The 19595-nt window shown below is 39.7% G+C and overlaps 1 pseudogene; it reads left to right on the forward strand.

The window, feature by feature from the left end:
* Window positions 1-14466, forward strand: part of LOC148015459 (uncharacterized) — a 36616-nt pseudogene extending 22150 nt beyond the window's left edge.
* The last annotated feature ends 5129 nt before the right edge of the window (window positions 14467-19595 follow it).

A 19595-nucleotide genomic window follows, 5' to 3' on the forward strand; every position in this document is an offset into this window, starting at 1 on the left:
TCAATGTATCACACTAGTGTTTGTGAAACTTTTTGAAAAGAAGTAGGGTCCATTCTCCTATACTACAAGAGGGGAGTCGAAACTTTGGAGCTACTCAGTCTATCAATGCCCTTAAGTATACACTGAGCCTTTACATAGCATGGTAATGTTAGAGCTAGAAATGAGGCTAGTCAAATATACTGAGTGTTCACTTAATCAATATGTTAAGTAACATTTGCATAGAAATTAGAAACTTGTAATAACCTTGGTGGAACCTCCATGCATCTATGTTGTGCATCCCTCAATTGTTCACATTGATGCATAAATATTTGTTAAATCCCCATTCAACCCACTTATGAACATGGTATAAATATAGGCTAAGTACCTTTAACACTAAAAGCTAAAGAACACCACATTGCTATTTTCATAAAAACTATAAGGTCTAGTTGGATGTCTATTACTTGGATTAAAAAGCATACTTTGAAGATTTTTTTTTGAAAAAGTACTTTTATTGAAGTTTAAGGACTATGCTAGGAACATTCAACATTTGTACTATAGTTTGTGGTCATCCAATTTTGTAGATAATGACTTAGCTATAACTTTTTTCAACTCAAGTGTCTCCTTTCTCCAATCCAAACATTGTCCTTCATCCTTGGTCCTTCTTGAAGGGTATTTCTTCTCCATTCTCATTTAGATTTAAATTTAATAACTTATAAAAAATGGTTTATTCAAAAGGTACACTAAGGAGATTTTTTTAAAGAAGAGCAAGACCTCACTTGATAGAGGTTTGTTGCATAAATAAGATAAAACATACAACTAGAAAAGCACTTTAACTCAATAGAAAAATTGTAGCAATAAATGGTTAGCCATTCTAAACATGATAACTTGGATTGGCCTTGCATAACAAGTCATTATCTCATCATAAGTAATTCAATAGAGGAAATAATTATACACATTCATTCTAATCAATTGTTTGTAAAATTAGATCCTAACAATGCCTTTCCCTTTAATATGGAAAACTTAAATTGGTCTAGGACAATATGAGCACCATTTTATACATTTTTGTTTTAAATGAATTGGTACATAGTATGCCCTCTTTGCTAAGGTTCATTGTCATGATTTTGTACAATATAATTTGTGGTTTGTGACTAGCCTTCATTGTTATGATTTTGTACAATATAACTTGTGGTTTGCGACTTGTTTGTAAATAATTGTAGATACCATTCCTTTGTCACATGATGACACTTCAAAAAGCAATAATGGGTTAGTATTTGGATGTAAAGAGATCAAGTGGGGTTTACATAGTTGGAGATAAGAACATGTCTTATGCACAAGCATCTATGGATATAAATGGTTTTTAACATCCTTAACTTCAAACCTACAATCCACTCTTTACGTTTGATGTATGAGTCCTTAATGCAAAGATGTTCAAGAATACAAAGCAAGCTGAACAAAACTCGACTGAATCACATTGAAAGAACATGAAGGTTGGTGGGAACCATCTTCACAAATACTAACCTAGCAATGACGGATTGAGTATAGATCATTGCATTTCTTCCTTAGGAGGGGCTAAAGCTTTCGCACTAGCCTATCGAAGGATCTCAAAACCCACGTGAGAAGGAAGGTCTCAAAACCCATTCTGTCAGAGACGGCACAAGCAACAATAAAATGAAGGTTAGGGAGCTGGAGGTAGTGACCGCGATTGCTAAGCGGCTGCTTCTGAACCTGCACATGCAATGCTGTTTGCTCCGTCACAGTATTGGTTACCACACTACACCTCTCGTCCTGGACGGAGAGGATCGGAGGTGGAAAAGGACGGACGGAGGAGATTGCAGCTGATGAGGTGCAGGTGCAGATGCAGATGCAGGCACGTAACAACGCGGCAGCCGTGGAACGGTGGAGCACGTCGATAGATTGAAACCTAACGATACACTTAAACCAACGATATGCTGGACTCACACTATAAGAAACTGAATGGACAGCTTCTCAGCCTTTTTATAGCCCCTCTGAGTCCGCCACCTCGGCGCCACGTCACTCGTTGCCACGTTAGCGGGCCGGTCCACGTCAGTCGGCACGTCAGGTCTGAGTACCCCGTCATTGGCTGTGCAGTGGCGATAGCACGTGAAACCCGGGCAGCCAACAGACGAGAGACAGGACGGACGCATGGGGTCTTATCAGTACGGGGACAGATAGAGAGCCTGTGTGAGACCGGTCTGCATGATGCGAATATTCCCTACCTAGCTTAATCACCAGCGCTGCAGCTCTCACATTGCATTATAAAATATGCATGGGTGTACATAAAACTTTGGAAATCAAAACATAGCTCACATACAAGATAGAAGTACTCAACATGGCCAAATAATTTCTTTTTGTATTACAAATAACATTTGGCATACATAAACCTTTGGAAGCCAAATTTTGACGCGCATTACAAAGTGTTGAAGAATTGGTATAATACAACATTGTAAAATAGAATGTAAGAATATACAATATACAATGCACAAAAGGATGCTAGTTGCTCTACTTGCCCTAGTGTGACACTACGTATACTGCTTGAGTAGCTACCATTGAGTGGCTTATATACAAGTACAAGAGAGTGCTTGGTGAGATTCACAATTGATGGGTGGTAGATGAGAGTTAATACATGTGGTAGCTTGCGGCCTTGCCAAGGACCATGATGATAATAAGGAGGTAGGATATTGATGTTGTTAGAAATCCATATGAAAGTCTTATATTTCTTGATCTTATGATATGTGTCTTAGAATTTCCACTAGAAAAGTAGCTCAATGACAAAGTGATGAAAGGTCCATTGGAGGGTGGTACACTTGATGGTGAAGTTAGATAGCTCATGGCATATATGAGTGCATGCCACTTCTTTCTTTGAGAGGAAAATCTCAAGGAATGACTAAAGTCCCTCCTTTCACACTACCAAAGTAGATAATTATTGGCCACTAGAAAACAAAAGTACTAGATGAACTGAATGTTGAATGGACAAAGTCCAAAATATAGTCATGGGCCATGATGTTGAAGAATGATTGTGTCAAGCCACGAAATAATGGAGGTTAAAGGGTAAGAAAGATGAAAGATAAAAGGAAGCTAAAGAAGAGTTAAAACTCCGGTGAAGTGTACATCCTCTTCGATGAGATCCCTAGAGTAGTGGTTTGGGTTTCATTTACTTCAACTCCATAGGAGTTATATCCCATGCACTTGACACTCAATATACTATAAGGATATTACACAAATGTTCAATATCTTCACACATACACTTTATCATGAGTGTGGATGTTGATCAAGTTCCAATGACACTTCCTCCCAAAGGCCTTTTCGATAACATTCATTTGGTTAATAACAATAGAAGCTCCAAGAAGATTAACTTAAGGATCTCAAGAAGGACTTTTTTGAGATTCTAACAAGGTATGCCAATGTGGATATTAAGCTACAAACACATAAGGAACATGATTCCTTTCCTCTACGTGATGTTGTGATTCCTAATTCTCATATAAAGCCTCATTGAAATAACAACCATTAGTGATCATTTTATTCTTTGAACAACTCCTAGAAGTAAATCTCAGCCCCTCTTTTTAATGAGATGGATGAAGGCTTGAATGGCACCCTTTGCACTCAAGGCTTGTAGGTACCATTAGTTGCATCAAAACCTTTGAATTAGGAGATGAAAAACAAGCTTTCTCCTTTGATTTTGCACCTTATACTACTCAAGATGACGGCTGCTTATGTAGTAGTTAATCATAATTGTTCATGACAAAGAGAGGTTGGTCAATGGATCATGCATGAGTTACTCCTTGGCTCCACTTGTGTGAGCATGTCCTTTCCATGTGTGGACGAGACCACCATCAAGCACTACTACAACCACCACATGCATAGGCTTGTGTAGTAGCCATAAATGCCAAAAGAAATTGATAATAATTGGAAACAGAATAACCACCACATTGCTAGGCTTCAGGCCTACACTCAAAACAAGATAGCCACCACACCAATCACTTCTGCAGTTGTGAGGTCAAGCTTGGCCGTTCTCCCCACAAGAGGCTTCTTGGGTAACACAGTAAATAATAGATGTATACACATTGGGAAGAATGAATACTCACCCCCTCCTGTAGGCTTAGCACTATCCCCCTCATAAAAAAATACAAGAACATGCCCAATGCACAAGGATCTATGGATATAAATGGTTTCTAACATCCTTAAGTTCAAACCTACAATTGACTATTTAGGTTCGATGCAAAATTCGTTAATGCAAAGATGTTCAATAATACAAAAGCAAGAAAAAAACTCAATCGAATCACGATATAAGGACATAAGGTTTGTGGGAACCATCTTCACAAATACTAACCTAGCAATGACAGATTGAGTATAGATCATTGCATTTTCTCCTTAGGAGGGGCTTAAGCTTCCTCACTAGTCTATCAAAGGATCACAAAACTAGCATGAGAAGGAAGATCACATTGGTAGAATAGCCATTGAAGTTTACATGTTTCACTACCTTGTTATGCGGATAACATATTTTAGCTATTCACTATAACAACTTTACAACCGCGTGAGTCAAGTCCAGATCGTACACCGGACAGGCTTTTGATTTGACTGCTAGGCATAAGAAGCCATATATACGATGTCACATTGTGTTCTATTGCTATATTTTCACAGATATTTTGCAAATCTCGATAGAAACAATATTATGCGGATAGTTACCGCACAGAGTTGTCATGGACTACGACTCTTTAAAGTTCCTGTATACTTTGGGTGTGGTATGGCATCAACATTCATGTAACTTCTGCGGTTGCCAACACAAATGACACGGCATGTAAGTTCCACATACCCATTTCACTTAAGTCATGCCTGCCCTGAATTGGCTTGTAGTAACTCATTTGTTTATATTCACAAATGCATTTACTTGCATGTGGAAAGAAGTTTGCTTTCATGTGGAAGAACTCTTAATAAAACTAGCACTTGATGGAAATAGGTCATTTCATGAATGAGTAAAACATTTGCATTTCATGAAAATGCTTATAAGTGCATATATAGGCATGCTTATTCGTGCTTCAAATAACCTACATCTAAAATTACATGTTTCTTACGCATAGTAAGGATAACAATAAACACATATTTTAATGCAATCAGACTATAATTTTCACACAATTTTAAATACACATATAATGCAGTAATAGACAAGATGTCTATTGGTGGAAAAAGGAGAACTATTAGTTGCAATATTATGACTCCATACTACAATCAGCAAGTCCTTGATTTGTTTTCACTACTAAAAATAAGTAATGTTTTTCATAGAGCTCGTAAAATTACCGACTAGAGTCCCTCATTTGAATGCATCTTATATACGCATCGCATATGTGACCCTTATAAAATTTCCATAAATGATGATGTTTGAGTAATGTTTATGCAACATCGTTTCCAAAGAAGTTTGCAATGTATGTAAACTAAAGATGGAGACTTAAGTAGCATTTGCTAAGGTACATTGTATAAGTGATGCTTCTAGTTACAAAATTTTCCTCAAAAGTAAACCCTTTTTGTTTTGTTTCTTATTTCTTCAAAAGTAAACACATCAAAAAGTCAATAAATCTTATTTCTTCCACTACAAGGGCATGAAGATATATTGTTAGTCATTTCGGACTTAAATTGGTGGTGCCACTAAGAGCGTCACAAAAAGCATCGCTATCTACATCACTATAAATTGCAATGCTAATATGATGCATATTGGCTCTTAGTGGTACTTTTTGTAACATAGATAGTGAGCCAATAGTGATGGCATTTTGAGCAAAATATAGGGGCGAAAATCTAAGTGCAACAAGTTTAATTCAACAAAACAAAAACGAGAAAAGGAAAGAAGGAGAGAGCTCGAAGCACACACACACACAGAGAGAGAGAGAGAGAGAGAGAGAGAGAGAGAGAGAGAGAGAGAGAGAGATACTGCTGCCACCGCTACCACCAATGTTTGTAAGGCAAGAGAAGAGGAGTACAAAGAAGAAAAAGAAGGGAAACCATGGAAGCGAAGGGTTTCTTCTTCAAGTCCTGGAGGTAGGTTCATTGTTTCTCATCTCTTTGTTTTTATATTTTATTCTCTTCTCTTTATCTTCTTGTTTGTGAAGAGATGCATTGAAAGAGACAGAGAGGGATAGAGAAATAGAGAGAGGTAGGGAGGGAGGGAAATAAAGAAGAATGGAGAGAAACAACGAGGGAAATAGATAGGAGACAGAGAAATATAGAGACAGGGAGGAAAAGAAAGAGAGGAGAAGAACACAGACATGGACAGAAAAAAGAGGACAGAGAGGAAGGGAGAGAAACAAAGAGACACTTCAAGATACAGATCTCATACCGAGGTTCAAAGCGACGTAAATATTCATTAAAAAATTTTCCCCCGTCATTGCTAAATGTGTCAGTATTAGCATCTCCATAAAATCATCACAATTTGCGTCGGTATTAGAGTTGCAATTTGCATCAGTTTTGCAACACAAGTTGCGATGGTTTGTGATGCATATTGTGATGCCAATAGTGACGTGTATAGTAAATTTGTGATGCTAATACCAATGATTATAGAGAAAAAAATGTCTTGCCATACATAGCACTATGTGTTGTATTTATATTCTAGAAATGGATTACATGTGAAGTGTACAATGGTTATCAAGATGAGCGCAAAATGTACTTGAACCCACAAGACTGACACATACAATAAATACAAGATTGCTGATGAAAACTAATGGAATTGTGGCAAGATACAAAGGATGATAATAACATAGTACATAGAAGATGCCTACAAAAATCATGGGACCAAAAAAGGAAGAGGATGTGTACTCCATAAATCCAAGCGCGAGTTATAGATCCTCGCCATTCGTCCCGACGCAAAGGAGCATCGAACGGAGTCTGCAAAAGTCCACCATACATAATGCATTTTAATAAAAATAGTAACTACAAACAAGAAAGATGAGTGATTTACTTGGCTACCGCGTGCATACAATCTATCGATCAATGTAGTGAGATCGTGTCTCTCTACATATTGAGTCTCTAGGCCAGTGGGATCATGGTTTGTAATGGAGTGCTGCAAAGAAAATAAAATACAACTGTTAGAAACACGATTGTCAATACAAGAAATATTGTAAATAAGAAAGCGAGAAGAATAAAAGAAAAACTTACAAAGTCCTCCAAATAAGTCCTATGGTTGCCACTCCCAAGAGGATGGACCACCCCTACCTCCAATCGTGTCCTCGGTGGCTCCCGCTCTGCTGTTGTCACCAACGTCATGAAGTATTTGTAGCGTCCTTCTTGAGTCTCCACTAGTCATCTACATCTAGTCACTCCAGCTTTGAGGCGCTACTCTTGAGTGCCTTGCATGCGTACGATTGTCTGTGTGACATGTACACACGTATGTACTCCATCATCCAACCTCTGGAAAATCTCTCTCCCTGCAGTGGGTATAGAAAACTCCTCATATAAGGATGCTACTATGTATTCCTTGCTCCCCTCATGTATGTTCTTCCAATCAGCTAAGACATTGTGCAAAAAAACTTGTTGGCACAACTTTCTCATATGCGACATCACCCTCCTCCCCTCATCATTCATGATCATGGCTCCTATCCTATCATCTATAAGGTATCCATACCCCTTTGGGTTATGCCTAAGATGTGTCCTCTCCCACCTACGACCATGCTCCTAGGCATAAGTGGAAGACCCCTATTCATCTTGTATATCCACCATGTGGTTGGTATCTCTCGAAGTAGCACCCATAGGGGTTCCACCTGCGTAGGACAATTGAGCAAAATATGGAGTCATTGGAGTAGACGTCCCCATAGGTGTGACAAATCCTAGAGGTGATGCAACTCCACCAAAACAATGAGACGGAGACACTGCATTGGTGCCTCCACAACAACCACCTGAGCCACCTCTCTCGAACCTGCATGAGAGCAAGGAGTAGCACCTGTATCTCGAGCTAATTGCATGCTAGCTCATAGCATCCATGTCTCTGTAGCACTCCCCAGAACCACTCTCTCTATCTGGGCCCAATCTGAAGCGTCAATCTCATCTACTAGAAACTAAAGTATCAAAGTGTGCTGAAGTAGATCTAATGGAACGACTTGATGGTGTCCGAGACAACTCTTGGTTTACGATATCTCTCAATCAAGCCATCTAATCTGAAGCCATACATGTGAATATCTCTTGAAACTCCTCGTTGCTCATTCTTCGACTCATCGTGCTCTCCAAATATCATCAAAGGTCACTCGCACAGACAGAAAGTGATGTTAGCATAATCAATATAAAGATTCAAGCAAAGCACGGTACTATAACTTTGAAAAAAATGTATGCTTACGAGCGATTCATCAACAAATTGAGTAGGCAAATGCTGCAAGTATGATGTAGCCTATGGATCCATGTCAATCTCTTGGCACAACTCTGCATATACTAGAAGGTTGATAGACAAGTCACCACAAAAGAAAGAGTCCACCTCGTAGCCTCTTGTCTTTCGGTCATCGTTACCTAATTCTACCTTCTGTACATGCTCCAAGCCATCTTTGACCTCCACCCCTTGCAATATCGACCCATCAATTTGCATAATGTCCTCATCTACGCTAGGAACATTACATTCATCATACACCCTCGCACTGTGGGGAGTTGAAGGAACAACATATCACCATCAAGGTTTTCGGCGATTTCGATAGAAAATCACCTGTTCAAAATCACATATAAGAGAGATTCAACTTTTGTGACATATTTGCGTTGTAAAAAAATTAAAAAAAAGTTCAAGCACATGTTCACTCAAAGGACCGGTAAGACAAACGTGTCGTGTAGATCCGTCCATCTTTTCTCGGAATCTATTTCAAGAAATCTAGATGGACCTTATCGAATGGTTTCCTTGGCTCCTTCCAATACCACTTTGAACCACTGCACATCGAATATGATCATGGAGAAGCTATAGTAATCCTCTGAGATAACACTTTGCAAGTTTCAAAAATACTCCATCTCATCTATAACGGTGGTTAGATATTACTAACAACAAGAACGAAAGCCTACTTACCTCAGTACTCCCTGAATCATCTTGCAAAGTCATGTATCGTCCACATGAGAATGGATCGTATATTGGCAGACCGTCAACCACTACAAGATATAGACCTTATACTGACATTAAAAGCGACAAGAATGTTAATAAAGAAATTTGCCCCCATCATCGCAAAAAGTGTCGTTATTGGCGATGCCATAGAACAGTCAGTACTAGCATCATTATCAATGTCGTTATTTCCGTCAGTATTAGCTTTGCGACGCTGATACTAACAAATAACGACGCTGATAATGACACTTTGCGATGCTAATAACGACGCTAATAGCAATGCATATAGTAAATTTGCAACACTAATAGCGATGGTAATATGAAAAAAAAAATTGTGGCAGGCAACTATGTGCTTTATTTGGGCCATACAAAATAGTTTCAAAAATGTGTATAATGCTCGTGTAAATAAAGACAAAGTGTACTTAAATCATAACACTGATACATGAAATAAATACATGATTGCATAATGAAAGCGACCAGTACAATCATGGCACGATACTACTACTATATAGAGAATGTCTACACAAATCACGTGACCAAAAAAGAAGGGAGTGTGAGCTCCAGGGATCCAAGGGCGAGCTATAGATCATCGCCATTCGAAACCTCGTCCCGCTGCAAAGGAGCATCGAATGGACTCTGCAAAAAATGAAACAACTACACATCAGTCCACCCTACAATAATGCATTCTAATTAGACATGATAACTACGGACAAGAAAGATGAGTGACTTATAGGGCTGCCGCGTCCATATAATCGATCGATCAATGCAGAGAGACCGTGCCTCTCTGCATTTCGAGTCTCAAGGCCGGTGGGATCGTCATTTGTAATGGAGTGCTACAAATAAAACAAAATACAACTGGCTTGGCAAATATAACACTTTGTATTGTATTTATATTCTACAAATGATTTACATGTTAGGTGCGCAATGGTCGTCAAGATGAGCACAAAATATACTTGAAACCATAAGACTGATGCATAGAATAAGTCTAAGATCACTAATGATAACTCATGGAATTATGGCAATATACAAAGGATGATAACAACATAGTACATAGAATATGCTTGCATAAATCATAGGACAAAAAAAGAAGAGAATGTGCGCTCCACAAATCGAAGCAGGAGCTATAGATCCTCCCCATCTGAAATCTTGTCATGACATAAAAAAAAGCACCAAACGGACTCTGCAAAATGAACAACTACACATCAGTCCACCATACATAATGCATTTTTTTAAAAATAGTAACTACATATAAGAAAGATGATTGACTTACTAGGCCACCACGTGCATAAGTCTATGGATCAATTCAGTGAGATTATGTCTCTTTACATATGGAGTCTCTAGGCTGATGGGATCACGGTTTGTAATGGAGTGCTGCAAAGAAAACAGAATACAACTGTTAGAAACGTGATTGCTAGTACAAGTGATATTGCAAATCAGAAAGCAAGAAGAATAAAATAAAAACTTACAAAGTTCCATTACAAGGGAATGGGGGTAGAGCGATGGTCGTTTCTGAAGCAAATTAGCAGCGTCGCTATAGTGACACTACTCTAAGAAAAAAAGCAGTGAAAACCTAAGTGCGGTATTTTGTTGCAAAGAGTTTGAGAGAGAGAGAAAGAGATTGTGGCTTTGAGAGAGGAAGAGGGACATGAAGAGAGAAAGAGAGAGAAGGAGAGCTTATCATTGCTGCTATTGCCATCGTTGTTGTTTGTGAGAAGAAGAGGGAAAAGTGCATGAAGGAGAAATAGGTGACGTCACGAAGAAGAGATAAGCAATCCATCCTTGGGCCTTTGCGGTAAGTCCATTGCCTCCTCTTAGTTTGTTATTATTCTTACTTCTTTTCTTTTGTTTGTTTTTCTTGAGAATGAGGTGCATTGAGGGAGAAAGAGAGGAAATGAGAGAGAAAAAGGAAGAGAGAACGAGAGAGAGAGAGAGAGAGAGAATAAACATGAAATATAACAAAGAAAGAGAGAAAGAGAGATAGAAATGCAAGAAGAGAGGAGAATGAGTGAGAAAACAACGAGGGGGCAAAGAGAAACAAAGAGAGGGGCAACAAAGAAAGAGAAAGAGAGAAAGAAAGAGAAAGAGAGAAAGAAAGAGAAGGGAGAGAGAATATGAAATGAAGAATGCAAAGAGAGATGGATAAAAGGGTGAAGTAAAGAGAATAAGAATAGTGGAAAAAAAAGAGATAGAGAAAGGGAGGGAAAGAGGAGAATGAGTGAGAAAAAAATGAGGGGGTAGAGAGAAACAAAGAGAGGAGCAACAAAGAAAGAGAAAGAAAGAAAGAAAGAGAAAGGGGAGAGAACATAAAACGAAAAGGGGAAACAAAGAAAAAGAAAGAGAGAAAAAAAGAGAGGGAGGAGAGGACATGAAAACAGAGAGTGAAGGGAGAGGTGGGTAAAAGGATGAAATGAAGAGAAGAAGGATAGTGGGAAAAAAAGAGAACTAGGAAGAGAATTGGATAAAAAGAGACAAAAAGAGGGAGGAAAAGAAAGATAGAAAAAACAATAAATAGAGACCGAGAGAAAGAGAGAGAAAAACAGAAACAATGAGAGAATTAGAGAGAACAAAATTATAAAAAGAGAATGGTAGAGGGGGAAGAGAGACATGAAGAGGGGTGGAAAGAGAGAGTCTTTCAATGTCTTGTTTTATGAGTTTTTTTTTAAATATTTGATTTTGATTTTAGCAAGATGCGTCAAATGCAAATGGAATGGTAAAGAGAGAATAAGTGAGAGTGGGGAGGGAAGATGGGGGGGCATAAAGAAACATTTATAGAAATAGAGGGGGAGAGAGAAGCAAAGAAGGATGAAGGCAGGAAAATAAAAAAAGAAAAAGAGAATGAGGAAGAAAGCATGTTGTTTGTCGTAATGTAGACAAAATGGAAAACGAGGATGGTTGTGATGTCCAAGATCATGAGGCGTATCTTAATCAGCATGTCTCGTGTCCTTACTCTCAATGTAAGCTAGCAATAAGAAGAAAGTGTCACTTGTCTATAGAACAGATACAATGCTTTGACGAGTTCCAATCAAATATCATTGATCAAGCGATCAAAAAATTTGAGCAAACGGTAAGAAAAGTGTGTATCAATCATGCCTTACATTCACAAACTAATTGAATATCATATACAAAAACATTAGACATGGCTATAAAATTTATATAGGGTGGTAACGTCTAATCCCAAGGAGGAATGCACCTATTGCAGCCAGTTTAGAAGAGTCTTTGGGCATGTGATGGATGGAGTGCCTGAGCCAATCCACCACTTGGAAGGCATGACTCAATCTATACCATCAATACTAGGGGAAACGCAAAGCCTTTCAGACTTTCCTCCAATCTTGGAGCCTGAGATGGAGGCAATGATTGATGTATTGATGCCCATGGATACCCAGGCATCTAATCCGCTAAAAGAGGAAGCATCCATACCATTATATGATGGGTGCCGAGTATCTCACGTGAAGATGTTTCTTGCACTCCTAAGTGTGCTAGTAAAATACAGGTGGAGAGATGCAAGTGTGACCGAGTTCTTCATGTACATTCCATTGATTTTTTTCGATACCATTTTTAAAGATGTTTTATGATTTTTTAAAGGTTGCTAAAGTATCATATATTACCACTTGGAAATAGCATGCTTGAGTCTCGTGATGATGCACAACATGTTGTACGAAAGCTTGGAATGGAATACAAGAGCATCTATGAATGTGTCAATGATTGTCTGCTATTTCAAGGAGACTATGGGACTATGGAGAAATGTCCAAAGTGTGATGCTCACAGGTATCGAAAGGACTTACAAGGGAAAACTATCCCTCATAAAGTTCTTAGACACTTTTCACTTATCCCATGTATACGTCACATGTTTTGTACGTCGAGCATGGTGAGCTTGACAATGTGGTAGCATGTGCATAATAGATCCACAGATAGAGTCCAACGAATATCAGTGGATTCACACGCATAAAGCTACATTGACTCTACCTTTCTAAGCTTTGCACGAGAGCCAAGGAATCTTGAGCTCCATCTTACTATGGATAGCGTAAATCCATTTGGTCTCCGCTCAACTTCTTACAATGTATAGCATGTAGTCCTTGTTAACTACAACATCCCGCCATGGCTTGCTACAAAGAAAGGACACTTGATCCTTAGCTTACTCATTCCTAAGCGCTACAAAGTCAAGAATATGGATGTCTATCTCCGTCCATTATTTGATGAGCTTAAGATTTTGTGGGAGGAGGGGGTTCTTATGAAAGATATGAGCAATCAAGATGGTCGATGGTCTGCCAATATACAAGCCATTCTCATGTGGACGATGCATGACTTTTCGAGATTCGGAGAGTGCTCAGGTAAGTAGGCCTCCATTATCATTGTGGTAATTTCTAACATAGCTTGTTCAAGCTTGCGTTGGGAATGGTCTGGTTATCTCAGGTTATCATGCATGTCCATTATGTGAGCCATAGTTAGACTCCCGAAGGTCACAAACCATGAAGAAGATGGTATATCAAGGACACGTTGCTTTCTTGCCAGAGAGTCATGAACTAAGGGAAGGTTTTTTTGGATGACCTCCAACACGAATGAACGCGCAAAGCTAGTACGAGTTGAAAATGGTGCACATGGAGCCAGATCCAAATGGAACGCGACGGTTCTCGATTTTCTACGAGTTGTCATATTGGACCCACTTATAGATCAACCACTTGTTGGATCCCATGCATATTTTCAAAAATGTGGGCACCTTACTATGGGATCACATCATAGGAAAGAGAGACACTATAGGGGCACGAATGGATTTGAAGGAGGTAGGTAAGATGGAGGCACTTTGGCCATAGTCAAGCATTGATAGTCACTTACAACTATCTTGCACTCCTTGGGTTCTGTCCACTAAAGAAGAGTACATTGTGAAGCAAATTATTAGGTCTATCTGCACCCCAACGATTATGATGCATTCCTTCAGATCCGCTTTTTCTAAATATGACCAAATATCAAGGCTAAAATCCCATGATTGGGATAACATATGTCAGTGGCCTCAATTGTGATTGGCTTGCATATTTTGTTATTTAGTGTGTAGTCAATGTTTGTAATGCTTCTTCATTTGTGGCAGTTTTTACTAACGATCGCGATAACGGGATGCCTCTCTAGAAATACATAGAGCAATTTATAAGTTGTCAAATTTAGTGCAATGGATCTTATAGAAGGAGATCAAGACGTCCTCTATTGAATCTGCAAGGCAAGGAGTAGTAAAGATGGTTGGTCTCTTTGAGAAGTACCTACCCACCAATATGCTCACGATACAAATCCACCTTCTAGTGCATCTTGTAGATGAGGTGGAGATACCAGGACCCATCCATATGTGATGGATGTTTTGCTTAGAGCACTTCATGGAAACCCTGAAAGGATTTATGCCACAACGAGCTCGGCTAGAAGGTAGCGTGATTGAGAGTTAGTTGGTGTTGGAGGTGTTAATACATATTTTGGAGTGGCTACCAACTGTGGATTCAGATAACAGTATGCTATGGATGCTGAAGGACGATGATAGACTGACCGGAGATGTGGTGGTTGGAAATGGTGTAGAAAAAATGAAGGATGCTACAATGGAGGAAGTGGATCGCTTTTGTATGTTGCACCATGCATCCATGGAGACGTGCTTACTAGGTACGAGCAAGCCAAGAAAGATTGGGAAAAACGCAATCAAAATTTTGTTGCAGTATGCGCCATTAACCGATTTGATATCCTGAGGCATGGAGGAGATGATGTGGTTTATGTCTATGTGATTGTTACATGAAGCTTTGATACCAACTTCTCATAAAGGGGTAGAAGTCCCTACTGAGAAGTGGGAATTCTCAAGGAGATGCAGTCCGAAGGTGACCACATGTTTTAAAAGCTGTCATATCTAGATTTTATATTGGACAACTAATCTAATCGTTTTAATTTATAGTACAAAATATACATTGTGACATGGTCGCGTAGGAGACATCTCCGCGTCGAGCGCTGTGGGAGGGGTTTTTGTCGAAAGGTCGAATCCACCGGGAATTAGAAGTAGAAGGAAGTAGAGATAGGAGATGGAAGAGAAGATAGAGAATATCCAAGTGGTAAACAATACAAAGACAAATCACAATGAATTGAATTAATATGTATTGAAAGAACTTGGAATCTTCGCACTACTCAGAAGCAATCTCCAGGCATTAGATCTCCTGGAGCTTTTTCGTAGAGCAAAACGTGCATAAAAATTACAGCTCCTTCTCTGTTGCTTGGAACCCAAATCTGATGGCTCCCTTGGCTCCGAAAGGGGGGTAAAACTGCAGGACACCTGCTCACAGATCTCCCAGATCACTCCTTCTTTCAGTTCAATCTGCAGTTTTCAATCTATTTATAGCGATCGCGATGCATGCGATTTCGTCCATCTGTCCTTCTTGTGAAAATCCCCTAATTGGCTGAAAAAGCAACTAGCCATACCCGACAGAGGCGGAGGATTAGTGAGGGCAGCCGGTGCTGTAGCAAAAATAATTGCAAAGGAAGGTTGGTTGGCTACATTAAGATTGCCCTCTGGAGAAGTCCGTTCAATATCTCAAAATTTTCTAGCAACTATTGGTCGAGTTGAAAACATTGATACTAATAACAAAAGCTTAGGAAAAGTCGGGTCTAAGGAACCGTAGTCGGAAAACTCGAAGGAGAAGGGAAGTTACTTTGGGATTTGTCGACTTTTTGCATGCCATCCTAATCTAGAAGCTTTTTCTAACTTTTTCAAATTTTTACAATAAATAATATCAAATATAAGCTAAAATTATCCAAAAATCTAGTATTTTTTGGATAATCCATGCAACTCACACTAATACTAATGATTCAGATCACATTGACTTTCTTGATTAATAAAGAAGTCGGATGATGATGCATTCCATAATTTTTTCACATTGTGTCCTCACAACATCACGACATCCACCCCCTCTGAACCTACACATCCTCCGATATGTGCCAAAATCCTAGTTGTCACCGAATTCTGAGTCCTCCTCATCCTTTACAACCATATCCTTTGCTTCTTCATCTTCCATATCTTCCTGGCTAGCCCCTGTATCATGGCCAATATTTTCTTCCAATTCTGGCAACTCATAGGCAGAAGATTTCCGCCTTTTGAATAATTTGATTCTTTTTCTTACTACCGGAAGTTTTATGGCTGTCTCAGCCAGCTCATTTAATGCATAAGTAGCATTATCAAACACCTGTCTTACCACATAGGGTCCAAACCATCTTTTGGAAACTTTACGCATGGCACTATGCTGGTTATCTAAACTACTATCATAAACCAATACCCAATCCCCATCTTGTATGGTTCTTGGTCTCATTCTATGTCTTTTGTCAAACAATTTCTTGTTCTGTATCCTTCCTACCCTTAACTTTGCAGTTGCTGCCTCTATGTCTTCTGATTTTCTTTTCAACTGTCTAATGCGTAAGGCCAACAACTCCTCTCGATTCAACTCCTCCTGCCAAGGTAACACACTCCATGTGACTGTCATCTCTTCTATCGGCATGATAGGTTTTTGACCAAACATCAATTCTGCAAGCATATATCCTGTAACAGCACTATGAGTTGTTCTGTCAGCCCACAAAGCATAAGGGAGCAATCGTGGCCACTCTTTTACCTTCTCTCCACATGCTTTTGCCAATGCCTTCACAATAGGTGGATGACCTCTTTCAGTTTTTCCATTTTCTTCAGTGTTATAGGCTGATGTTAAAGAAATCTTTATCCACAACCATGCAAAGAAATCATGAGCCTCATCTGCATCTAGCTCACCCCTATCTGCTGTAATTTTTCCCACACAGCCATATCGACAAAAGATCTCTTCTAAGAGAAAATTACATATGGCATTAGCTCTCCCTTTCACTTGATTAGTCAAGTCTTCACAAGCAAGCACAAGATACCTCATTTTCCAAAGACCTGTGGGCATTGTGACCAAATCCACCACCCACTTAAAATGAAGAGACAATGGATATGTGGGTTGCAATCCATCACGATGTCTCATAGTTGAATACATTTGACATGTCGTAAATATTTCCACAAAGTGAGCAACATCCTTATACATACCGTGCCACCAATATCTTTCTTTGATCTTTGTAAAAGTATCCCAAACACCTCTATGACCAGTCCACAAGCTTTCATGAAATTCTTGCATTACTTTTACTTGTGAAGCTCTGTCACCCAAAACTCGGAATGGCATACCATGTTTCTTTTTAGCATGTTTCCATAAGTATCCATCTTTTAAGAAAAATCCATAGGCTTTTCTCTTGATCTTCTTAAACTCCTCATCTGACCATTCATCTCTCTTTGTTAATGTACTGAGATATTGACCAATTCTCAGCCACTCCCCTGCATATTTGTCTTCCAGAAACACTTCTACACAAGATGCAAAACATCTAAAGTGTCTTCTCTTTGTTATCCAAGCTTCTGTTAATGCTGTAGCAACACCTTGCATTGCTAAATTCACTCTTGCAACATCATTTTCAGCCAAAAGAAAGTCATCTTCTTCCTCCTCATCCATCATCCCATCTTCATTCTCATAGAGTACTCAAGATAACATGTCTGCCACCACTGGGTTATCTCTTCCTGCAATATGCTAAAATTCAGGGTTCAAAGATTTGATGTATGCAATCCACCAAGGTAGCACAACTAGTAATCATACCCAATACCAGCAAACAATCAGTCTCAATGACTACATTAGCACCCATAAAATACTCCTTATCACATTTAAGGGATGTCACAATTCCCCATAATTCTCTTTTAACCTATGGATATCTTCTCTGTCGTTCAGTCAATACGTTTGCACCAAACCGAATTGCATATATTTTCCCTTCCTCATCATCTTGCCCAATTGCCCATCCAATCTCGATTGGGCTTGTATCAACAGTAATAATGTAATATTTCTGTTGATAATATTTCTAACCCATGTGATAGTCATGCAAGGGAATTCTAGCATAAAAAATACACTGACGGTGTGATTTTCAAATTATCCACAACGTATCTTGATCTCCACTTGCATAAACGAGTTAAAAGAAAAAAAAAACCCATTTAGTTACGTGGGAACCTCCTCTTAGGAGGCCAAAAGGATAAACTTTAGGAATAATGGAATTTTTTAAAATTATTTCCCCCCTTTCCCCCAGCCGATGTCGTGCTGGAGGAGAGGGGAATAGCAAGGATGACTGAGCATCCTTGCTAGATGCCGTAGAGGGGATGAAATCCATGCATGAACCACGTGGGGGAGGGGAGGTACCTCTCCCTCTCCCATATAAACCCCCTGTGGGAAAGGGAAGGATGGGGAGGCGGTAATTATCGTCACATTACTGACGCTACGGTCGAGGGAGGAGTGGAGAACTCTGAACGCTGCTGTGGAGCGAGAGGGTTGATGCTGGCCGTCAAGAGGGAGGGCCAAGACGATGCGTTGCCCTGAGTGGGGAGAGGTCCACATCGCCACCAGCTGAGAAGGGAAGTACTGGCGTGGAGAGAGAAGAAGAGACGGACTGCCGACATCGCCACTAGAGAGGAGAAGGCATTGTGTTCATTGTCGTAGACCCGTAGTGGAAGCATGTGAGAGAGAGAAAGTTGACATCGCTGCAGAAATTGGGTCTTCTTCTGTGCACGTGGGGTTCTGAAAGCTCCAAAAGCTTTAGAAGCTTCCAAGGTTCCGCCTCCTCATCCCCCTTCCACACTACACCCCCATTCCTCTTTGTGGATCCCCTTAGCCCTTGTGCATGTGGACTTGGTAAACCCCCACATAAAATTTCCTTTCTAAGGGCTTATACACCCCTTGCTTCCCTTTTTCCGTGGGGTCTTGGTAGACCTTGTAAAAAGCCACTAAACCCTTTCCCGTGGATTTACTAAGTCTTATCTTGAAAGGTTTTAAAACCCCCCTCCCGGTTTAAATCCTTTTTAAGGGCCTTTTTAGCCATTTCCCCTCGTTCAAATCCACCTTAACCCCCCCCCCCCCCCCCGTGTTTAACCTATAACCCCCTTCTTGTGCCTTTTGAAACCCCCTTCCACCCTTCACCTTTCCCCTTGGCTTGGAACTTACCCCCGTGTCCAAAAATCCCTTCAAGATCCCCCTTCCTATACCCTTTCACTCCCGTGCCCAAATATCTCCCAAGGCCCCCTTCATATGTTTTTGAAACCACACTCACACACACCCTTTTCACCGTGTATATACCCCTATTGGGCCTTTTCTTTAGGCTTTGTTTACCTTTCCCTTCCAAAGAAACTAAGACCTTAAAGGTCTTATTACCCCCTTCTCGTGGTTAATCCCTTAACGATTCCTTGTCTTGAAAAAGAGAAGAAGAGTATTGAAGCGACGGTGGAATCCCGAAAAGAAGTATAAAGCTGCTTCCATGTTTGAAGGACTACAGCTGCGATGCCGCCTAAGAAAGTCCAAGGAGTACCTGCGGGAGGGTCATCTCCTGGTATCCATGTGGATATCTCACCCCAAAACCAGGTTTTTCCTTCTTAATTTTATATCGGTTTTAATTCAATCGTGCAAGATGAATTGATAGGGATAATATATATTTTCTCCTAGCTATTTACGATGAAGGAATA

The sequence above is a fragment of the Lygodium microphyllum genome, chromosome 24 (assembly GCF_053477565.2).
Source record: "Lygodium microphyllum isolate KBCC chromosome 24, Lygodium_microphyllum_v1.1.10, whole genome shotgun sequence".
Lineage (NCBI taxonomy): Eukaryota > Viridiplantae > Streptophyta > Polypodiopsida > Schizaeales > Lygodiaceae > Lygodium > Lygodium microphyllum.